This window comes from Ambystoma mexicanum, chromosome 8, assembly GCF_040938575.1.
Source record: "Ambystoma mexicanum isolate Mex_15411 chromosome 8, UKY_AmexF1_1, whole genome shotgun sequence".
NCBI classification, from domain to species: domain Eukaryota; kingdom Metazoa; phylum Chordata; class Amphibia; order Caudata; family Ambystomatidae; genus Ambystoma; species Ambystoma mexicanum.
The window spans coordinates 1,012,093,919-1,012,109,895 of NC_090929.1; positions in this window are offsets into that span (position 1 = coordinate 1,012,093,919).

Consider the following 15,977-nt stretch of genomic DNA (forward strand, 5'->3'; position numbering starts at 1 on the left):
TCTCTGACTATTGTCATACTTTCTTTGTTCTTCTGCATGTTCTTCTTTTTTCTCTTGCTCCTCTTGATAAATCTGTTCTCGTCGCTCCCTGCTCTTCCTTTTCTGCTTGTCTTCTTTCAATCTCTTCTCACGTTCCTTAGCTTTTCTTTCTTGTTCGCCCTTACCTTCTCTTTGCCTAACTTCCTCAATCCTTTTCCCATCTATTTTAAGCAATATCTGTCCTCCCATCCATTTGTTCTGTACGAGAGCTATCTCGTCAGCTTTATCCTTCTCTCCTTTCCATCTCTTAATCTCCCTGTCTATTTCTGTCGACAGATCCGAACGCTCACTCTTTTGTTCTTTGGGCCTCATTACAAGTTTGCCGGTCTGGTACCAATGGTGCCAGTAAGCTACCGGCACCATTGTTTCCAGACCGGGAAACTACGAGTTCTGCTCGAAGGTGCCTTTCCGCCCGCCAGGTCTGACCTGGCAGGTGGATTGGCAACCGCGAGCAGACCACGACGGATGCACCGGCACCATTCACGAATGGTGCCGGTGCATCCGGCCTCCTCATTCCCATTGAGCCCAATGGGACTCAAATGGGAATGGGGAGTAATAATTACCGGCACCCGGCAATGGGGATTTACCGGGTCCGCCGGGCTGTAATGCCTGCGTAAGTCCCCATTGCCGGGTGCCGGTAAATTCATGACTCTGGTGGCAGCCGTGCCAGTATTTACCGGCACGCTACCGGCAGGGTCATAATGACCCCCTTTGTCTTGAATGATCTTATAGATCTCTTATTTTCTCTTATTCTCCTCTGGACTATCATCAGTACTGTAAGCGGGAGGTTTGTATATTGTATTACTATACTCCGTCACCACTTTCAACTCCTTTAAAGGATATAACTCTATTTCTTCCATAATAGCACCTTTTACTTAGATGCAAGGGGAGCTGAAGGCTCAACACCTTCCTCCTTACGCTGACTAAGCATCCACTCCTAAGGTGGCGGATTTTCCCTTTCTTCCTGGTCCAGAGCTATAGAATCGCTAACCTTTTCTCTAATTTCTTCCCTGTGTACGCAGGGTGCAAGTATGTAGTCATGTGTTGCAATACCGCTTATGACAATGATCCCCTTTGTGGCCACAGCATGAACATTTTATCTGCCGTGCCTTTAACCTATTCCGCACTATACTCTTTGAGCTTGGCCATATGCTTTGGCAATGTTTTACATAAGTGCATCAGAGGAGTATCTCCCATAATGGCAAGTCTCAATTGACTGTGAATATTTACCAGGCTTATGAAATAACCTTCATACTTTTGCTTAAACCACCACTTTTTCAATGCCTTTAAAACAACAAACATGAGCTTGCACCATCAATCGCTGCTCAAGACTCTCATTTCTTAATTAGATATGTCTGCCTTTGGATTGGTACCAACAGCTTTGTGAGGTTCAGTCACTATTACTTCACAACTTCTTCACTTATTTCACAACTTCTATCGCTCTTCGATATTTTTACTCAACAAACAACATACAGTCTAGTCGACATTACACATTAATATACACATTAATAAACACTGTGATCACTTTTTTCTCTCTCGCCTTTACTTATACCCTATACATGGTTTGAGACGTCACCTTACGTAAACCTGTTTACGCGTTAAATATTTCACTCTACTCCCATTGGAGTTTGAAACGTCTCCTTCTGAACTCCCTTGAGCCAGGACTCTAGGCGCTCTTCACTCAATATTTCCTGTTTCTTAAAATGATCACAATCCCATACCCTTCATTTGCCATTCCACTTAGTCTACACACCATTCATTTGTTAATTGACTTGAGGCCTTCGGTATCGACTCCTCCTCCAATCCAACACACTTCACCTTCCATACGCAGAGCACCAGTGGAAACCGGGCAGGGATTTCATAAAAGGGGGACCTGCCCACCGTCTCAGTTCTTCTTGCAAGTTTATTTCTATCGGTTGCTCTCCACAGGAAACCCTGCGATTTTCTGGCTAATGGCAGAGGATGCTTGTTTGTCCGATACTCTGGAGACAAACTAGTTTGGATCTTTAAACCATCTGCACTGCTACCGCGTGAGCGTAAGGCCCTTTGGGTATCGTGCATGCAATGGAGGTGGGGGTAGAATAACTCTTGACACCAAATAATCGGACCAACTAATTGTTAGGCAAGATTGTATGTAGTAACCCTGTGGGAGACCACACCAGCCTTGTCCTCTTGGCAATAGGGAACCCAACTTTTGGTATAGGCCTGTACTACACAAGTTGGTAGAGTGACTGAGCTGCCAGGGTTATCTCAAGAGGGGTCAATGTGAACTGTAGAGATGCAACATAGAGATTCACAGTGACAAGTATTCAAATAACACTTATACTCAAGGTGTCTTATTAAAATGATGTATTAATGCAACAGTCCATTTTAAGTAAGTTTTCTTTAGAAAGGGCAAGATGCAACAATAAAATACACTTCAAAAATACACTACTTCAGTTTCAGTTAAGTAAGTAGATACCCTTTTGGGATGGCACACAGACACTTCCTACACCCTCACGTGACTTCAATAGCTAGGACACTGTGGACATTGATATATCACTTTGACACCTAATGCAATACTGGAGTTTGTGGACAAAGGAAAGGGTTAGGGAAGGAAACAAAGGTTAACAAGTTCTCCTGAACAGGTAACCACTTTCACAATCACCTAATGAAATGTAGGCGAACCCTTATCCAGCAATACAAGTAACTTATGTATGACTTTTTTGGGGGGACAGATAAACACAAAGTCAAAGGGTCAGAAGAGTCTGCAGGGAGCCCGGACAGCCAATGTCAATTGAGCAAAGTCTAGGTGAGCTGAGGCACTTCTGGAAGGTAGCACAAAAGTCTTGCACAATCTTATAAAGAGAGTTTGTAGAAAATAATCACTGTTGGGCCACAAGCTGTAAGACTTATGAAAAGCAAAGATGCAAGCAACTCTGCAAAAGGCAGCTGCTGCAAGTCTCCAGTGAGAACAGGCAAGCTACCAGCAACAAGAGGTAAGTACTCCTAGTTAGACAGTATCTTAAGTCTGAAGAAAAAGGATCCAGCTGGCTTCTGTTCCTGTTGCAGTCCTGCAGATCCGGTGTTCCTGGGCCTCAGTCGTGGGGACAAGAGGGAGGACATCTGGGAACTCCTGCACTGCGGTTTGAAGGTCGACTGCAGCAATGGGCTTACTCCAGATCACCGGTCAATAGCACTGGTTCTTGGACACCTTGTGGGCTCCCCTTGCTTCTGGGGTCCAGCACTTTGTTGAGGTGGCTCAAGCTTGGGGTGTCTAGCTCGGGTCCGGCTTAAAGACAATGCACTCGTTTCTGGTGTTTCTAACCCCTGGCACTTGATAACAGCAGCAGCAAGGAAGTACAGCCATCAGGGAAAGGGGTTCCAGGCAAGTTCGTCTTTTGGTCAATTGGTCCCACCAGCCCAAGGGGAGAAGTCATCCTTTCCGGGCTTCTCTAGTCGATTTGAAATTTGGAGCTTCAGCGCTACAGCAGGGCTTCACCTGGCAAACCAACGTTCCTGGAGGCTGCTGCAAGCTTCTCTTCCAGTTTCTTCTTTGGTTCCTTCATCCAGTGGTCGACTCTGCCTTCTGTCCAAAAGACTTTGTCTTTTATGCAGGTTTCTCCCATTCATTTGTAGCATAGCTGTCACTCACATAGCAGGGTGGCTGGCCTCCAGGGACAGCAAGCCAACCAATCATCTTTGGGTGCATTCCTGTATCCAAGGAGAATAAACACAGGAAGTTTCTGGAATCTCCCTTGCTTCCTCCCCTGCCAGACACACTGGAGCCAGAGGCGGGCTTCACTAGTGAAGCCTGCCAAAGACAAAACGAACAAAAGGACCAAACCTGGTTTGGCGCTCAGAGTAAAACTCAGGAAGAACCTCACAAGCAAGAAATGGCGAAAAAAGAAGACCAAGGCCATTTTGACAAAATGGGCACCCATGGGTGCAATACTGCACTTGAGGATTCAGCCTGTGGTAAAAACGCACAATGGTAGGAGAATTAAACCACTGCCACCAACCATTAATTCTAGTGAGGTAACAAAAAATGTTTATGTGAGAAACTACTCAAAGGGGCTACTAGGTAACCCCCCAGCACTCCACATAAGATGGGGTGTGCTGGGTCTGCAAAGAGAAAAAGGTAAGTAAAGTCAATTTCACGTTACTACTCTTGGAAACTGTAGCTTATCCAAGAGAAGGTATTTAAACCTTAAGAGATATCCAAAGGACTTCTTTGTGACACTGCATTGAAGGTGCTGTGTGTCACAATACAAAAGGTGATGCCTTTGGAGTTTGTCAGACTCCAAAATCATAGAAACACAGAATTCAAATCAAGCAAAAATACATGAGAGAGTGAAAAGAAGGGCTCACTCTCTGCAGGATTAAAAATGAAAAGTCCTAGAGTCCAGCAAAGAGCTGGGGGTCTCTAGGTTTGAAGGGAATTAACAGAGAAATGAGAATTCTCCCTAACACTCAGGAAGATGGCAAGGGTGCTGTTTCATTAACAATTATCTAAAACAGGGAGTTACAACAGACATCAACGGACGTTCGCTCAAGCTCTCAATGCATTTCTCATAAAAACATCCTTATAATCAGAAAATACATCAGACGTCACGTCATGCAACGTGGCAAATAAGAAAAACCTATGAGGGATTGTGATACATTAAAGGGGAACATCTAAGTATACTTTCTATAAGGGGTGGTATTGTGATTGGCTGTCTATTGTCAGGTGGGCAACTTATGCCTATCTCTAAAACATGTAACCTTTAACACTATTAAGTACATTGTATATCGTTGGCTCTCAAACTATAAGGCCCTTCGTTATACGGCCCTCTATGATTGGCTGGCACGCTCGTGCCATTTTTGGAACATTCGGTTCACTTAGCAGCACGTAAGCTCAGACCCAGGTGCCAGGAGGTGGACTTGACTTTACCTCCCCACCGAATTAGCCCGACATCTCTCATCACCCATGTTTTATGCCATGAAGATTGGCTTTGAACTTGGCCTTGCAAAGTATCCTTGTCTCTGGGAATATATGGGAGTACAGGCTTTCACTATCGCTGTTCTAGAACTTCAAGCTCAACTCTATTTCCATCCTTGGTTCACGTGACAGGAGACCACGATTTGGAACATTTTGCAGCATTTTTTTAAATTATTTTTTATTGGTTTATTACAAACCTTTAAAAAATTAGAACAATGAGATGTTCAAAATACACATGTTCAGAAGTCACCACCACATTATATTGCAAGCAACATTTCTTCTGTGCAGTTATCGAGTCTGTGTCTCACTAGAACGACAGCAGGGCGAGACAAGGCCATGCGAGTCAGAGTTAGTCATCTCTGTTTATGGATTACCAAGGACTTCCACATGGCTTTCTAGGCTAGAGAACATAGCTTGTAAGAAGGATGTTGAGGCTATGGTCAATTTTCGATCAGACTCGTCGAACATCATCTGCCACCATTCTTCAGCACTTATTGTCGTTCTTTCCATCATGAATTTTCCAAAGTGAAGTGTTCTTTCGTGTCTAAGGGCTACACTGAATAATTTAAGGTGTTTTAATGTTTCTTTGGAACAATTACACAATCTGCATAACTCAGAAGATGTTCTGACATCAGACCACAAGTTTGTTCTTTCTCTCGTTTTAAATAGATTTAAACTTCATGTAGCGTCTCCTTCGGAGCAGATCAGGGAATAGTTTCCAGGCACTGTGAATCTCATTTAGGCCTTTTTTTTCCCTCAGGACATTTTATATGTTGATATGCGTCCTTCGTCGGTAGCTGGTCTTGCACCAATCTCTTCTCCATAACGTCTTTTTGACATAGGTAGGGTTGGTATGTAATGTGTCAATATTAATGTCTATTTCCGCAAGTAGAGCTTTGCAACGCTCCACCCATAGAGCCAGCACAGCATTTTTGTTGTTCAAGCACGGATTTTCAAGAATCTTCTACTGTGGTCGAATGTCCTTCATGGTCATTTTCCTATAGAGAGCGAGTGTGTTCCAGCATATTATTTGCAGCATTTAAATGTCTTATACAATGGCGGCTTCGCCTGCAGTCTATTCACTACATATAGCCAGCTTCTAAGATTACTTAATCTACTTGTGTTACAGCATCTGTACAGTTATTGAACGGCTTGCCTTTGCCGCAGTGATTCGCGCACTTGCAATCTTCTTTTTTCATATGAAAGTTGACTCGATTCTTAACTTCTTCATCAGTTTCTGTAAGGTCCGTGCATTCTCTTCAGCCAGTATTCTCAGGACGTCACATTCGTCTTTCGTGATGTCAGCAGCTCTTCTTTTTGCTCGTTTTTCATATTCCTTCAGGGAGTTCCTCCCTCAGATTGTCATCTCTTCGGGGATACTTTTGATAGCGTTTTCTCAGTGGGTACCTTCTTTCGAACACTCGCTGTGGTATGGTCACAACTGCTGGTGCTAAGCATGGCACGATCTCGGGCTTCCTACATATAGGAGGTAGGGGCGGGATTTCCTGCAGAGGCATGTAACTTCTCCTCTACAAACTCTTTAAAAATGATCTTGAGGCTGGGTATTCCAGGGCTCCCCAAACTAATTTCCCTATGCCGAGTGACCATATTGCACTTCCCCAATAGATGACACTAATCCCCATGTTTGAATCACATCATTGGTTTAACGTTTGGGGATAGATTCTCAAACCTTTTTTGCCGCAAGTGAGGAGATGCGCTAGCGTACTCCTCAGATGCGCCAAACAATGACTGCGCTAGTCATTAAAAAAATGTGGCAGCCCATTTCACAAAGGGCATCTGGATGAAAGCATTTTAAGGGGGTGTTTCAGGGCATTTTAAAGCACATCCCATTTCTGAGCCTGACCACAAAAGTGATGGGTGGAAGGTTTCTAATGAATCTAAACCACTGCCAATTGCTCTGGGCAACCTTCTACAACACTGTTTTTTAGCCCGTCTGTGCCATTGCAAAAGGGGACCAGCCATGTGCAAATCAGTCAGCAGCTGCCGCCACCGAAGGTAGCAGCCCAGCCCGAACTGCTAGGCCAGGTCCTCTCTGCACAGAAAACCAAGCAACCCCAGACATGTTTCGGCCTTGTTGGACCTCCTCAGTGAGGTGCAGCCTGGTTCCCTGTGGCGCAGCGAGCAAGGGACCCACGTCTGGGCATACCCTCTCTCACAAGGAGAAACAAACTGACCACAAAAGTGATGGGTGGAAGGTTTCGAATGAATCTAAACCACTGGCAATTGCTCTGGGCAACCTTCCACACCACCGTTTTTTAGCCCGTCTGCGCCATTGCAAAAGGGGACCAGCCATGTGCAAATCAGTCAGCAGCTGCCGCCACCGAAGGTAGCAGCCCAGCCCGAACTGCTAGGCCAGGTCCCCTCTGCACAGAAAACCAAGCAACCCCAGACATGTTTCGGCCTTGTTGGACCTCCTCAGTGAGGTGCAGCCTGGTTCCCTGTGGCGCAGCGAGCAAGGGACCCACGTCTGGGCATACCCTCTCTCACAAGGAGAAACAAACTGACCACAAAAGTGATGGGTGGAAGGTTTTGAATTAATCTAAACCACTGGCAATTGCTCTGGGCAACCTTCCACACCACCGTTTTTTAGCCCGTCAAGATCACCCCGAGTGGGAAGGGTATGCCCAGACGTGGGTCCCGAGTCTGCCGGGCCTAGAGACCCAAGCTACTTCTCACTGATGACGCCCAACAAGGCTGAAACATGTCTGGGGATGCTTGTGGTCTCGTGCAGAAGGGATGTGACCTAGCAGTTCGGGCTGGACTGCCCCTTTTGGGGTAGCACCAAGCCTGATTTGCATATGGTTTTTCCCCTTCTGTAATGGCCTGGCAGGCTGAAAAACGATGGTCTGGAGGGTTGCCCAGAGCTTTGCCTGTGGTTATGATTAATTCAAATCCTTCCAGTCATCACCTTTCTGTATTGCCAAAATCACCCCGAGTGGGAAGGGTATGCCAAGACGCGGGTCCCGAGTCTGCCGGGCCTAGACACCCAAGCTACTTCTCACTGATGACGCCCAACAAGGCTGAAACATGTCTGGGGATGCTTGTGGTCTCGTGCAGAAGGGATGTGACCTAGCAGTTCGGGCTGGACTGCCCCTTTTGGGGTAGCACCAAGCCTGATTTGCATATGGTTTTTCCCCTTCTGTAATGGCTTGGCAGGCTGAAAAACGATGGTCTGGAGGGTTGCCCAGAGCTTTGCCTGTGGTTATGATTAATTCAAATCCTTCCAGTCATCACCTTTCTGTATTGTCATTTCTGACCCTGTCATGATTTGTTTTTTAAATGTGACAGCCGCAGCTTAAATCATGGCTATAACACTAGCATTTCCATCCCCCAAACAGGGGTGAAATTATTTTTATATAATCTCGATCATTTCGCCGAGAAGTGCCCTTTAATGGTTGCAGGGGCCATCTCTACCCTTTACCCATTAATGACTAGTGCCTAGACACATGTGGGCCTAATTTGACCTTTATAAGTCTTTAAATAAATAGCTAGTCTCAGTGAAATGCACTTCCAGCAACCACGTGGTTGCAGCAAACCTGTCATACATTAGTGTCAGGAGCATGTTAAAGGGCTGGATAGTGCATTTTTGCATTTTTGTCTTGCCCCTCCTCCAATGCTCAGGTCACCTTTGGGAATAATAAGACAGTGGTCTACATGTGTGGCTAGCATTCCAAAGGGGGCTCAAGGAAGTCTGGGGGTGAGCGAGGCTCTTTAAAAAGGGATTATGGTGACAGCTTTTAATAGAAAACATAAGCATTTAATAAAACAATATGAGCAGTTATCGATTGTGGTGGGGCCTGGAAACAATTGTTATCCTCAAGGCGTGGGGATAGGGGTTGTATTATGTTTGAATACCACTGGAATGAGGTGACCTGAGCATTTCAGCAAGGAGTGTAAATGATAAGGGCGCAGCAAAGTCCTTTCATTGGCACTCATATTTGAGAATCTGGCTCTTGGAGGAAATTTTTTTGTTTTTAAATACTCTGAAGGGAAAATATATGTAGAGAATTATTTTTATTTTGCAACATATATACATGATATACGTTATGTCAGATGAATGACTTAATAAAATTAATACATTCATAAGAATCATGGATTTACTTCAAAAAATCCGGCTACAGGTCTTTTAAAATTGTTTACATGCGTGCACTTTTTAGGCCTCTCCCGCCAACATATTGTTCTGTGACTCCAGGCCCGAAACTGAGTTCGCGCTAAAAGTAGTGAACAAAACCGACATTCTCTCCTCCAGTTCCTGGCTCTACCAGTCTGAGGTGGGTGGAAGTATTGGAGTGGAGATGCCGTGTTTTCTGCAGCAAGAGCTGCTAGAATCTCTCCCTGTCGGAGAAGCGTGTGCATCAGGGGCAATACGAGCACCTCTTTAAAGACTACCACTTTTCTAATTTACAAAAGTGTCCTTAAGCTTTTGGCAATTTAGAAAAGTGGTGCTGCGGTCTGGGAAAGGCTATTTTTAGACAGGGAAAGGGGTGCAGCAAAGTGTAAGCTCACCTGAGAGGTGCTGTAGCAAAACGAGTGCTTTTGAAAGGAGACTCCTCACAGTGCCTGCCCTGTAATCCTCGTGGACGTGGTTGCTAATGCTGTTGTCCAGTGGTAAATCAGACACATGCCAAATTCGTGGCATTAATATCATTTCCTCACATAATCAGACTATGGCGCTTTTAAGGAAAGTGTTCTTCCTTCATTGAAAAACACGTTCCTATATTTACATGCATCTCAGAATCAGGGCCTGGCTCTGCGATTTCTTGTTCCAATGAAAGCACTATCATCGTCACATTTGGTATTTACCTCCAACGAGGCAAATTGTGAAAGCACCACTGAGTACTCAAAATATCGTTGCCCTTTGACGTTTTTCTGATTGAAAGACGACATCTGAATCATGAATCTGGCCCTCTATCAAACCTTATCAAATACCATCTCTTCTTTGGGAGGCTCGGGGGTAGTCTGTGGAGTCGAGTCGCTAATCTTCCTGGGAAACGAAAATGAACTGCAGTGAACGACAGAACAGCTTAGCAGAACATGATTGACTCGACCTTTCAGATCTCGAACAATAAGGAACACAGCGGCAGAACAAAAGCTCTGCGATGAAAGCAGAGAGAAGGGGCGCTGAGCGAGACGGCACCCCTAGCAGACGCGGGGCTCCACGAACAATCTCTTATCCTGCATACCTAGCCTTCGGCGGTGGCGGGCGGAAGGCACATGCTCCCCAAAGTAGACATTGCCTGGGGGCGCCGGGATCCGCTTGCACTTTTGTGTAAAAAGATCTCCTGTCTGCAATTGTAATCCTTTCCAATAGAGCGCCTGCGGACTGCCCTTGGGTGGTAGCAGTGCACGGTATAAATCAAGCTAACATAACATTAAAAGGGGACAAGTAGAATAAAATATAGGCGACATCCCCGTACTCAAGACTTTTCCACGACAGTTTTAGGAAAGGGTACCTGACGCCCGCCGTTAGCCATTGCGGAAAGTATTTACACAGGATTTCCGTGAAAGCTGCCTGGATGTGCCAGCTCGTCAATTCAGGCCATTTTCATAGAAGTCCGTTGATTTATCATCCGCCTGAAAATCTCAAGCTGGCTGTAAAACAGGCAGATTTGTCATGTGGGGTGAGGTGGGAAGGTGAGCGAACGGGTAAAGCCCTCTCTCCCACGCGCACCTCCCCTTCCCCACCCCCTCCCCAGCTCAACCTGACAAATCCTGCAAAATCCCATTGATCAATTAAACATGTGGGTACATTTGGTGGTAATAAGCACGTTTTACTGATCATGGGGTTTCCGGGTTTGTAAAATGACCCCCACGGTGTGACCTCAGATACAAGGTCTGTTCTTTCCTTCATGGCCCAACCTGCCGTTCTGCCCAGCACTACGTTGTACACATGCAGTGCAGGAATGCAGTGCGCCATCGCTGCTGCGCTGCAGTTTGGCCGCCTCATCTTTGTTCTGCAGTGATGGAGATAGAAGCCTGACGAAGAGAAGGGTGCTAGCCCCGACCAACAGGCAGCTCCACTGTCGCTGACGACGGAAACACCCAAGACAAAATGGAGGAGGCAGCATGTTAACCTATGCAGGGTCATACTGCCGGCAACCTGAGATCCTCCCTCGGGGGGGGGCAGGAGGTCAGGGGGCGGAACGGCGCCAAAAGGCCAAATGGCCCAAAAGCCCGCGAAGGTCTAAACAAAAGAAAAAGGGTGGGGCGAGCGCTTTATATGCCGGCAGAGCCAGGGTGCAAGGCATCTCGCCCCTGCACTGGGACCCGGTCGCCGTCTCGCTAGGAGAAGGATTTCGTTTTGGTTTTCGTTGGTTCGCGTGGATCGCCCAGCTGATCGAGACGGGATTGTGCGCTGACTCCAGAGGACCGCCCAGCAGCCGGAGGATCGCCCAGCTGACCGGGGTTGTGAGCCGAGTCGCTGCAGGGGGAGAGCACGGACCAGGACCCGAGACCAAGGATCACAGCAGAGCGGAGTGCCGGGACCGAGCAGAGCGGCACAGGCGGACCGGCGCGGCACGGCAGAGAAGGAAGGGTGGGGGCCCAGCGTGCAGCAGAGGACAAAGCGGGAAAGAAAGGTGAGCGGCTCCAGCGCGAACAAGCGCCAAGGCAGGGCAGGAGCCCAGGGAGCAAGGAGGCACAGCAGGTGCATACAGGGCAGCGACCCTGCTTCAAAGCCCTTGCCGGCCCGAACTAGCCCGCCCCCCCTACGGACAAGAGCCCACGAACGAGGGGCTTGCCCGCAAGCTGCAGTGGCACAGCAGCGCACAGGCTCCTCCCCCCCCTCACGGAAACACACTCGGCAAGCCGCGAGGAAAGCCTGAGTCCACCCAGCTGATTCGGGCCTGGAAGTGAGAGAACTCAGAAGCCCCCCTAAACTATTGCAGCAGCCTCCGGTAGAGCGGCGGCTGGAAGTAGGAGGGGGCCGTGTGAGCACACGCCAGGAGAGGATGCAGGGGAGGAAGCACCAGGACAGCGTGGGGAGCAAAGGAAGCATGGGCAACAGCAACAGGCTGCCCGTGAGGGACAGGAAGCCGGTGGCTGACACAGCAGGAGAACAACAGGCAATGGATCTGGCAGCATTTATGGAAATGGCCAGGGTGGCAGCAGCAGCCCATGGCCCGGGCTGGATGACAAAGATGGTGGCCCAACCTAGCCAGGAAGGGCCCAGGCACAGCCAGAGGATGGAGAGCTCCCCGTTGATGTTTCAGGACAGCGGCAGTGAGGCCACGGTGGTCGAAGTGGAGATTCACAGCGTGGAGGAGGATGAAGAGGAAGAGATCCAAGTGAACAAGAGGAAAACGACAATGACGGCCAAGGCTAAGGCGAGCAAGGAACAGGCCAATAGCACCAAGAGACCGCGACAAAAGGGGAGGGCGCAGGAGGATGTGGCCTTAACGGCTCCTATACCTGCTGAGGCTCCAGGGAACCGAGTGAGCCCACCCAGCACTCCTGAGACCAGAACGGTGGAAGTCGCTGGTGGAGGAACCACATCCCTGGAGATGGTAAAAGGTATGGTGATGGAATGCATGCAAGCATGGGGGAAAAATGGGCAAAGGCCAAATGTTGTTGACAATGCTAGTATGTTGGAGGGAATGATGAGTAATGGGGGTATAGCCACGCAATCAGGGGCACCTCAGGGGCTAGGTGGGCCATGGTGCGGGGGTAGGAGTCAGGGCTGGTCTCAGACGGGGGAGTGAGTCAGCTGCCACAGAGGAGCAGGATCCCACCCAGGGATTTCCTATCTGTCGGGCTGCCTAGTGTGGGCCCACCTACCAGGGGCAGTCAACAGGCACAGATGGCGAGGCTTCCATGGGGACAGGAATGGTGGAGTCAAGGGCAGAGGGCTCCGATGAACGCAGGGATGGCCCAGCAGCTTGTTTTTTTTTTTTTTTTTTTTAAATTTCTTTATTAACTTTTACAACAAAATATACACAGAAAATCAATGGTCGATCAATGCCACATGAGTACTTCAAAGGAACCTAAAACAAATTCCCCCCTCCCTCCCCACCCGTTTCTCCCGAGACCACAGTTAGAACTCCAATCTTTGTTTTAGACCATCGACGGACCTGGACTGTCAGAGCTTTCCGAAGCGCTCTCTCGCGCTGCTGGGTGGAGCAGCGGCACAGTTAATGCCACCCACCGGAGTAGTTCTTCACTAGATTCTAATCTCTGTACTTGGATTGCGGTTTCCCAAGCAGCAGTCTCGGCCGTTATCCATCTTTTGAGATCGGCCCACCAACAGGCTTCACTCGGGCCTCTTGCGCTTTTCCAGCTCATAGCTATACGTCTTTTCGCCGTTATGTATATTAAGTCCCTGAGCTTGTTGAGGGGTTTGTTTTTGCTGTTTCTCGTATAGCTACCCAATATGCAGGCTGCTGGGTCAAGAATGTCTATTGCTATTTCAGCATGTGCTACCTTTTCCTTCACTTGGGCCCAGAACTTTTGAATAGAGGGACAACCCCAGAACATGTGGGTCATTCCGGCCTTTGGCGTATTGCATTTGGGGCATGTCTGGACTGTGGCTCCCCTGAACCTGGATATGGCTTCTGGTGTGAGGTAGGCTCTATTAGTAATGTAGAGTTGTATGAGCTGTAGGCGGGCATTCCTAGATATTTTTTTGTGGTAGTGGGTTATCTTTTCCCATGTTTTATCTTCAAACTCTCTACCCAATTCGGTCTCCCATCTGTTCTTGCATTTGAGTTCGTTTGTGGTTGTGCCCTGCAGCAGCGCCTCATATAGTCTGGAGGTTTCGTGGCCTCCCTCAGCAGTGTCAAGCATGGACTCTACGGTCTCGTTTTCTATGAACTGGTTTGCGGCTTCCGGCCATCTCTTCTTTATGGCTTGGAGTACTGCCCTGTGGAGCAGAAACTGGCCTGTGGGTAGGCCTGTAGATTCACTGAGGTCGATAAACGACATTAGTTCCTGTTCACTGGTGAGGTCTCCTAGCACCGCCACCCCCCAAGGTTCCCATAGGGTGCGTATTTCCTTGTGTCCCCACGGGTGTTTGGCCATGATTGCGGCGATGGGAATCTGCGGGGAGAACGGGTCCGCCGACCCCACTTTTACGCAGGCACGCCTCCAGAGCTGGGTCCCCAGTTTAACTAGATAAGGGTAATGCCCTAGTGTCTCCCTTCCAACCCACAATGTGTCCCTAAGTAGCAAGGTAGGCAGGGCTGGCTGGAGAAGTCGGGTGTCAATGGTGGTTTCGTCGGCCATCCATTGTGTCACGTGTCTAAGCTGGCTGGCCAAGTAATACAGCTCGAAATTAGGGACCTTCAGCCCCCCCCTCTCATAGGGTCTTTGGAGATTTTCAAGCGCTACTCTGTGCCTACTCCCCTGCCAGAGGAATCTTCTACAAAGTTTGTTCAGGTCTCTGAAAAAGGAGGGGGAAATGTTGAAGGGAACGTTGGTGAAGAAATGCAGTAGACGTGGGAGTGCAACCATCTTGAGTAGGCCCGCTCTCCCCGCCACCGATAGCGGGAGTTTCCCCCAAAAGACCATGGACTTTTCAATGGAGTCTTTGGCTCTGACTGTATTAAGGATATGTTCCGTGCTGGGGTTGCGGTGTATGGTGACACCAAGGTATCTGAAGGAAGTCGGCTGCCATTTAAGGTCTAGTGGGGGTAGGGATCCCAGTTCGTCCCTGTGTAAAGCAGCCAAGGGGTAGAGACATGATTTTTCCTTGTTGATCCTAATGCCCGTGAGTTTATGAAAACATTCTAGGGTCTCTAGTATGTAGGGCAGGAGGTGCTCTGGATTGTGAAGGTATAGCAGCATGTCGTCTGCGTACATGGACACAAGATGAGTCACCCCATCCAGTTCAATGCCACCGTCACCATATTCTTGTCGGAGATACGCTGCTACCGGCTCAGCCGCAATAATATAGAGCATAGGGGACAGTGGACATCCTTGTCGGGTGCCTCTGTGAAGGGGCCATTTATCAGAATACGTCCTGTTGGTGCGCACTCTGGCGGTGGGGCAGGCGTAGACCAATTGGGTCCATTTCAGGAAGGCGGGCCCGATCCCCATTTTGCCCATAGTAGCATACAACCACTCCCATCTCACCGAATCGAAGGCCTTGGTGGCGTCCAATGACGCCACCGCGTATTTTCGGGGGTTATGCTCAGTGGCGTATATGATGTGGTGCAACCTACGCAGGTTTTCGGTAATAGAGCGCCCCGGTACGTAGCCAGTCTGGTCTTTGTGGATCAGCTGGGGGATCGCTCTGCGTAGCCTATTCGCAAGAAGTGCTGTTAAAATTTTGCAGTCCACATTTAGCATAGAAAGTGGTCTATAAGACCCGCAGTCTGTTCCATCCTTCCCAGGTTTTAGCAAAGGGATTATTATGGCCTCCCTCATGGAGTCAGGGAGGGTGCCACGCTCATATGCCTCATTGAAAACCCGTGCTAGCATTGGGGCGAGGGCGTCGTCATATGTCTTATAAAATTCCCCTGGCATGCCATCTGCGCCTGGCGCTTTTCCGGTTGGTAAGGATCTGATTATAGCTAACACCTCATCTGGGGTAATTGGCTCCTCTAGGGCCTCGGCCGTCTGGGCATCTAGTGAAGGTAGCACTATGCTGCTCAGGGCATCCTCTATTTCAGTGTCGGTGGGGGGCGGGGATTTGGAGTAGAGTTCTCGGTAGAACTCGGAGAAGACCAAGTTAATCTCTTCTTGGGTATGTGCAGTGGTGCCATCTGGTCTGAGTATGGAGCAAATGGGTGACCTGGGGACTTCTCTTTTGTAGAGCCAAGCTAATAGTTTACCAGGTTTGTCCCCCAGTGCGTGCGTTCTTTCGGAATATTTAGCGAAGCTCAATTTTCCCAGCGACTCCCAGTGAGCCAGGCAGGCCTGTCTCAATTCAGTAATTTTCTGTATATGTTCCGGGGTCGAGTCTGCCCCACCCTCCAGCACCCTCAGTTCTCTTTCAGCGCCCACTAGGGAGGTTGTGATG